A 6295-nucleotide genomic window follows, 5' to 3' on the forward strand; every position below is an offset into this window, starting at 1 on the left:
ATTATACACTAAGCAATATTCTAGGTCCTATGTATAGAGTGATTAACAGACAGAAATCTCTTCCCTCATAGCATTGCATTTTACTAAGAGAACCAGGTGATTCACAAGATAAATTAAGTAAAACATGAAGTATGCTTGATAATGGTACATATTAAAGAGAAAATGTGTCAGGAGTATTTAAAGATTAGCAAGAAGACCAGGGTAGCTACAGCAATGAGATTGTTCATATCTGCCCATGAAGTCAGAAGTTACTGAAGAACCAGGGCATGTAAGGCCTAGCACATTAGGGTAGGAATTCAGATTGCTTAAAAAGAAAAAGAAAAATCTAAAAAAAGAAAAAACTAATAATAATCAATTCATATGAAATAATTCAAAAAGAACAAAAGAAAAAAAGAAAGAAAGAAATTATAAAAACAAGAGAATGGGTAATAGCCTAAAAGTAAAAAAAAAAAAAAAAAAAAGCAAAAGCAAAGCTGGGCCTCTCCTACTAGCAACAGGAACTCAGACCAAAATAAGCAAAATAAGCAAACCAGTCAAAGCAGGTCATTTTATATCGAAAATGGTATAAACTGTAATGAAGAGATATACATTGAAATGTTGACAGAAATACAACTGCAGTGAGAGATTTAAAAATACTGGTATCATTCAAAGGCTGAATAAGTAGAAAAAATGAAAATGATTAAAACAATATAATTAATAAAGAAGAATTAATTCATATAACCTCTTTCTATTATGACCTTAATAGACCGAAAACCCAACTCAAAATAGATGTGTCCCATCAGGATAGATCTGGCTTCAGAGTTCCCTGAGTGAAGGACTTAGATGATGTCTACAGAATCCATTCCCTGACTCTTGGCTGGCTCTCTGCATCATAACTAGGTATCTACACGATGATGAAATGCCTGGTTCTCATGCTGCAGAAGAGAGTATGTCTCACCTTTAGGAATCGCTCCTCCTCTGATTTGGTCACAAGTATACGACAGAGTAATATGAAAGCTTCTTAGCCAGGCCCAAGTCACGTATCTACCTCTGGGAAAGTTGGGTGGAGAGATCCAAGCTGAGATTCTGCACAGGACTGAGACAACTGTGTTTCCTTACCAGGAAAATTAGAAATGGACACTAGATGCCAAACCACAGCAGAGTCCACTCTCTGGTTGTACATGATTTGTTCCTGGTCTACTTCTCTAACCACTCTCTACCTTGTTCCAGCCAACCTGGTCTCCTTTCTGAACAGGTCATATTTATTCTTATCTCGCAGATGCACTTACTAATGCTTCTGCTCAGAATGTGCACTCACTATTCTAGCTGGTTGGGTCCCTCACAATCTTGGAGTCTTGGTTTGAGGCATCTCTTTAGACAGGGCTTCTTTAACCATTCTCCATGCCTTACCCTTTTTACTTTGTAATATACAACGCTATATTTCCTCCATAGGATGTAACACAATCTGAAAATCTATTTATGTGTTTATTATGTGTTTTCCTCTGTTACTTATATTAAGTTTCATAAGTACAGGTCTTATGTGACTTGTTCACTACAGTTTCCCCAGCACTTATAGCAATGCTTGGTACCACATAAGCTGGATATTTATTGAATAAAGAAGTTGATATATATCACATTTTATATTCTGAAAGAACAAAACTTCAAGTGACTTTGGGATATCTCTAACAATAATGATATTTAGTGTTCATCTAAACAGGAAAGTTCAAAATATTTCACAACTGCTTTTTTGCAATGGAAAAATCCTTTCACAGTATAAGGTCTTATACAGTATAAGGAAAATTGTAATTATGTTAGTTTCCTAGGGCTGCCCTAACAAAGTACTACAAAGTGGTTTACAAAGTGGTTTAAATAACAAAAATGTATTGTCTTACAGCTCTGGAGGCTAGAAATCTGAAATCAAGGTGTCAGCAGGACTGGTTCTCTCTAAGGGCTGTGAGGGAGAATCAATTCCATACCTCCCTCCTAGTTTCTGGTGGTTTGCTTGCAATCTCTGGTGCTCCCTGACTGGACTTGCATCGCCCTGATCTCTGTCTTCATGTTCCAGTGGTGTTCTCCCTGTATGCATGTCTATCCCTCCACATGAGGTTCTTTTTATAAAAGACCCCAGTCATATTGGATTAGTGACCCACCTTACTCCAACATGACCTCATCTTAACTACATCCACAACATTCTTATTTCCAAATGATGAACATTCCAAGGCACTGAGGGTTAGAATTTCACATAAAAATTTGAGGAGAACACAACTCAACCCAAAACAAAACCATCATTACATTTCCAGATAATTCAGAAAAAAGCATACTTCCTGACAAAAACATGAAAGGTACCCAAAGCTGTACGTGTCAAGTCTTAACTTTAAATTATTTTATTGTGAAAATTAATAATTAAAATCAATGAGATAAAACTGCAACTCACTAAATTAACAAATGATGAAGAAAATTACAAGGGAAGATATTAAACATAAAATGTGTAAAAAGCCGTAAAATTGATATGCAAATGAGAATTTTTTCACCAAAAATTATATAGCCATCTGGCAAATCTAATCAAACAGAGAAACAGATAATACAATCAACAGGAGATGTAATTACAAGCGTAGGCAAGAGACAGTGGAGTAGAAGGACGTGCGCTCACTCCCTCTTGAGAGAGCACCAGAATCACAACTAACTGCTGAACAATCATCAACAGGAAGACACTGGAACTCATGAAAAAAGATACCCCACATCCAAAGACAAAGGAGAAGCCGCAATGAGACAGTACGAGGGACACAATCACAATAAAATCAAATCCCATAACCACTGGGTGGGTGACTCACAAACTGGAGAACAATTATACCACAGAAGTCCGCCCACTGGAGTGAAGGTTCTGAGCCCCATGTCAGGCTTCCCAACCTGGTGGTGTGGCAACAGGAGGGGGAATTCTCAGAGAACCAGACTTCGAAGCCTAGCGGGATTTGATTGCAGGACTTTGACAGGGCTGGGGAAACAGAGACTTCACTCTTGGAGGTCACACACGAAGTAGTGTGTGCATCAGGAAGGGGGAAGGAGCAGTGACCCCACAGGAGACTGAATCAGACCTACCTGCTAGTATTGAAGGGTCTCCTGCAGAAGCACGGGGTGGCTGTGGCTCACTGTGGGGACAAGGACACTGGCAGCAGAAGTTCTGGGAAGTACTCCTTGGCATGAGCCCTCCCGGAGTCTGCCATTAGCCCCACCAAAGAGCCTGTAGCCTCCAGTGCTGGGTTGCCTCAGGCCAAACAACCAACAGGGAGGGAACTCAGCCCCACCCATCAGCAGACAATCGGATTAAACTTTTACTGAGCTCTGCCCATCAGAGAAACAGCCATCTCTACCCACCACCAGTCCCTCCCATCAGGAAGCTTGCATAAGCCTCTTCGGTAGCTTCATGCACCATAGGGCAGACAGCAGAAGCAAGAAGAACTACAATCCTGAAGCCTGTGGAATGAAAACCACATTCAAAGAAACATAGACAAAATAAAAAGGCAGAGGGCTACATACCAGACGAAGGAACAAGATAAATCCCCAGAAAAAATAATTAAATGAAGTGGAGATAGACAACCTTCCAGAAAAAGAATTCAGAATAATGATAGTGAAGATGATCCAGGACTTTGGAAAAAGAATGGAGGCAAAGATCGATAAGGTACAAGAAATGTTTAACAATGACCAAGAAGAATTAAGAAACACCTAGAAGAATTGAAGAACAAACAAACAGAGATGAACAATACAATAACTGAAATGAAAAATACACTAGAAGGAATCAATAGCAGACTAATTGAGGCAGAAGAACTGATAAGTGACCTGGAAGACAGAATGGTGGAATTCACTGCTGCTGAACAGAATACAGAAAAAAGACTGAAAAGAAATGAAGACAGCCTAAGAGACCTCTGGGACAACATTAAACACAACAACATTTGCATTATAGCGGCCCCAGAAGGAGAAGAGAGAGAGAAAGGACCCAAGAAAATATTTGAAGAGATTATAGTTGAAAACTTCCCAAACAAGGAAAAGGAAAGAGCCACACAAGTCCAGGAAGCGCAGAGAGTCCCAGGCAAGATAAACTCAAGGAGAAACACACCAAGACACGTAGTAATCAAACTGACAAAAATTAAAGACAAAGAGAAAGTATTAAAAGCAACACAGGAAAAATCACAAATAACAGACAAGGGAACTCCCATAAGGTTAACAGCTGATTTCTCGGTAGAAGCTCTACAAGCCAGAAGGGAGTGGCACAATATATTTAAACTGATGAAAGGGAAGAATCTACAACCAATATTACTCTATCTGGCAAGGATCTCATGCAGATTCGATGGAGAAATCAAAAGCTTTACAGAGATGCAAACGCTAAGAGAATTCAGCACCACCAAACCAGCTCTACAACAAATGCTAAAGGAACTTCTCTAAGTGGAAAACACTGGAGAAGAAAAGGACCTACAAAAACAAACCCAAAACAATTAAGAAAATGGTCATAGGAACATACATGTCGATAATTACCTTAAATGTGAATGGATTAAATGCTCCAAGCAAAAGACAGAGGCTCGCTGAATGCATACCAAAACAAGACCCATATATATGCTGTCTACAACAGACCCACTTCACACCTAGGGACACATACAGACTGAAAGTGAGGGGATGGAAAAAGATATTCCATGCAAATGGAAATCAAAAGAAAGCTGGAGTAGCAATACTCATAACAGATAAAATAGACTTTAAAATAAAGAATGTTACAAGAGATAAGGAAGGACACTACATAAGGATCAAGGAATCAATCTGAGAAGAAGATATAACAATTATAAATACATATGCACCCAACAGAGGAGCACTTCAATACATAAGGCAAATGCTAACAGCTATAAAAGAGGAAATCGACAGTAACACAGTAATAGTCAGGGACTTTAACACCTCACTTACACCAATGGACAGATCATCCAGACACAAACTTAATAAGGAAACACAAACTTTAAATGACACAATAGACCAGATAGATTTAAGTGACATTTATAGGACATTCCATCCAAAAACAGCAGATTACACTTTCTCCTCAAGTGCACATGGAAAATTCTCCAGGATACATCACAACTTGGTCACAAATCAAGTCTTGGTAAATTTAAGAATACTGAAATCATATCAAGCATCTTTTCTGACCACAATGCTATGAGATTAGAAATCAATTACAGGGGAAAAAAACATAAAAATCACAAACACATGGGGCTAAACAACACATTACTAAATAACCAACAGATCATTGAAGAAATCAAAGAGGAAATAAAAAATTACCTAGAAACAAACAACAACAAAAACACACCATCCAAAACCTATGGGATGCAGCAAATGCAGTTCTAAAAGGGAAATATATAGCAATACAATCCTACCTCAAGAAACAAGAAAAATCGCAAATAAACAATCTAACCTTACACCTAAAAGAACTAGAGAAAGAAGAACAAACAAAACCCAAAGTTAGCAGAAAGAAAGAAATCGACAGATGAATGATAAAGAAGATGTGGTACATATGTACAAAGGAATATTACTCAACCATAAAAAGGAACAAAATTGGGTCATTTGTAGAGACATTGATGGACCTAGAGTTTGTCATACAGAGTGAAGTAAGTCAGAAAGAAAAAAACAAATATTGTATACTAACACATTTATGTGGAATCTAGAAAAATGGTACAGATGAACCAGTTCGCAAGGCAGAAATAGAGACATGGATATAGAGAACAAACGTATGGACATCAAGGGGGGAAAGCAGGGACAGGGGTGGTAGGATGAATTGGGAGATTGGGATTGACATATACACACTGATATTTATAAAATAGATAACTAATAAGAACCTGCTGTATTAAAAAAATTAAAATAAAATTCAAAAAAGTAAAAAAGTGTAGGCAAGATACTATAAAAAATATAATTTATATTTTACATAATTATATGCAGAATATTAAGTTTGAGTAAAATGAAAAATTTTCTATAATTATATATGAAATATATCAAATACATTTATATATCATATAAATATATTTGTATTATTTATATATATAGAGAGAAAAAGAGATAACTAATAAAACAGCAAAATTTTTAAAAGTCAGATATTAATTCAAGAATGCTCTCCAGAGGTAGACAATTTTATAAACAATATATTCAAAGTTTAAAGGCACAACTAATTCCAATGTTGTGTAATTTGTTTAAGTACAAATAAAGGTGTGGAAGGTGTTTATTTCATAACTCAGTTGATTGTCTATATCTCATTGAATATCAGATAAAAAAGTGCATTTCAAGAGTAAAGCAT

This window comes from Orcinus orca, chromosome 7 (assembly GCF_937001465.1).
Source record: "Orcinus orca chromosome 7, mOrcOrc1.1, whole genome shotgun sequence".
NCBI lineage: Eukaryota > Metazoa > Chordata > Mammalia > Artiodactyla > Delphinidae > Orcinus > Orcinus orca.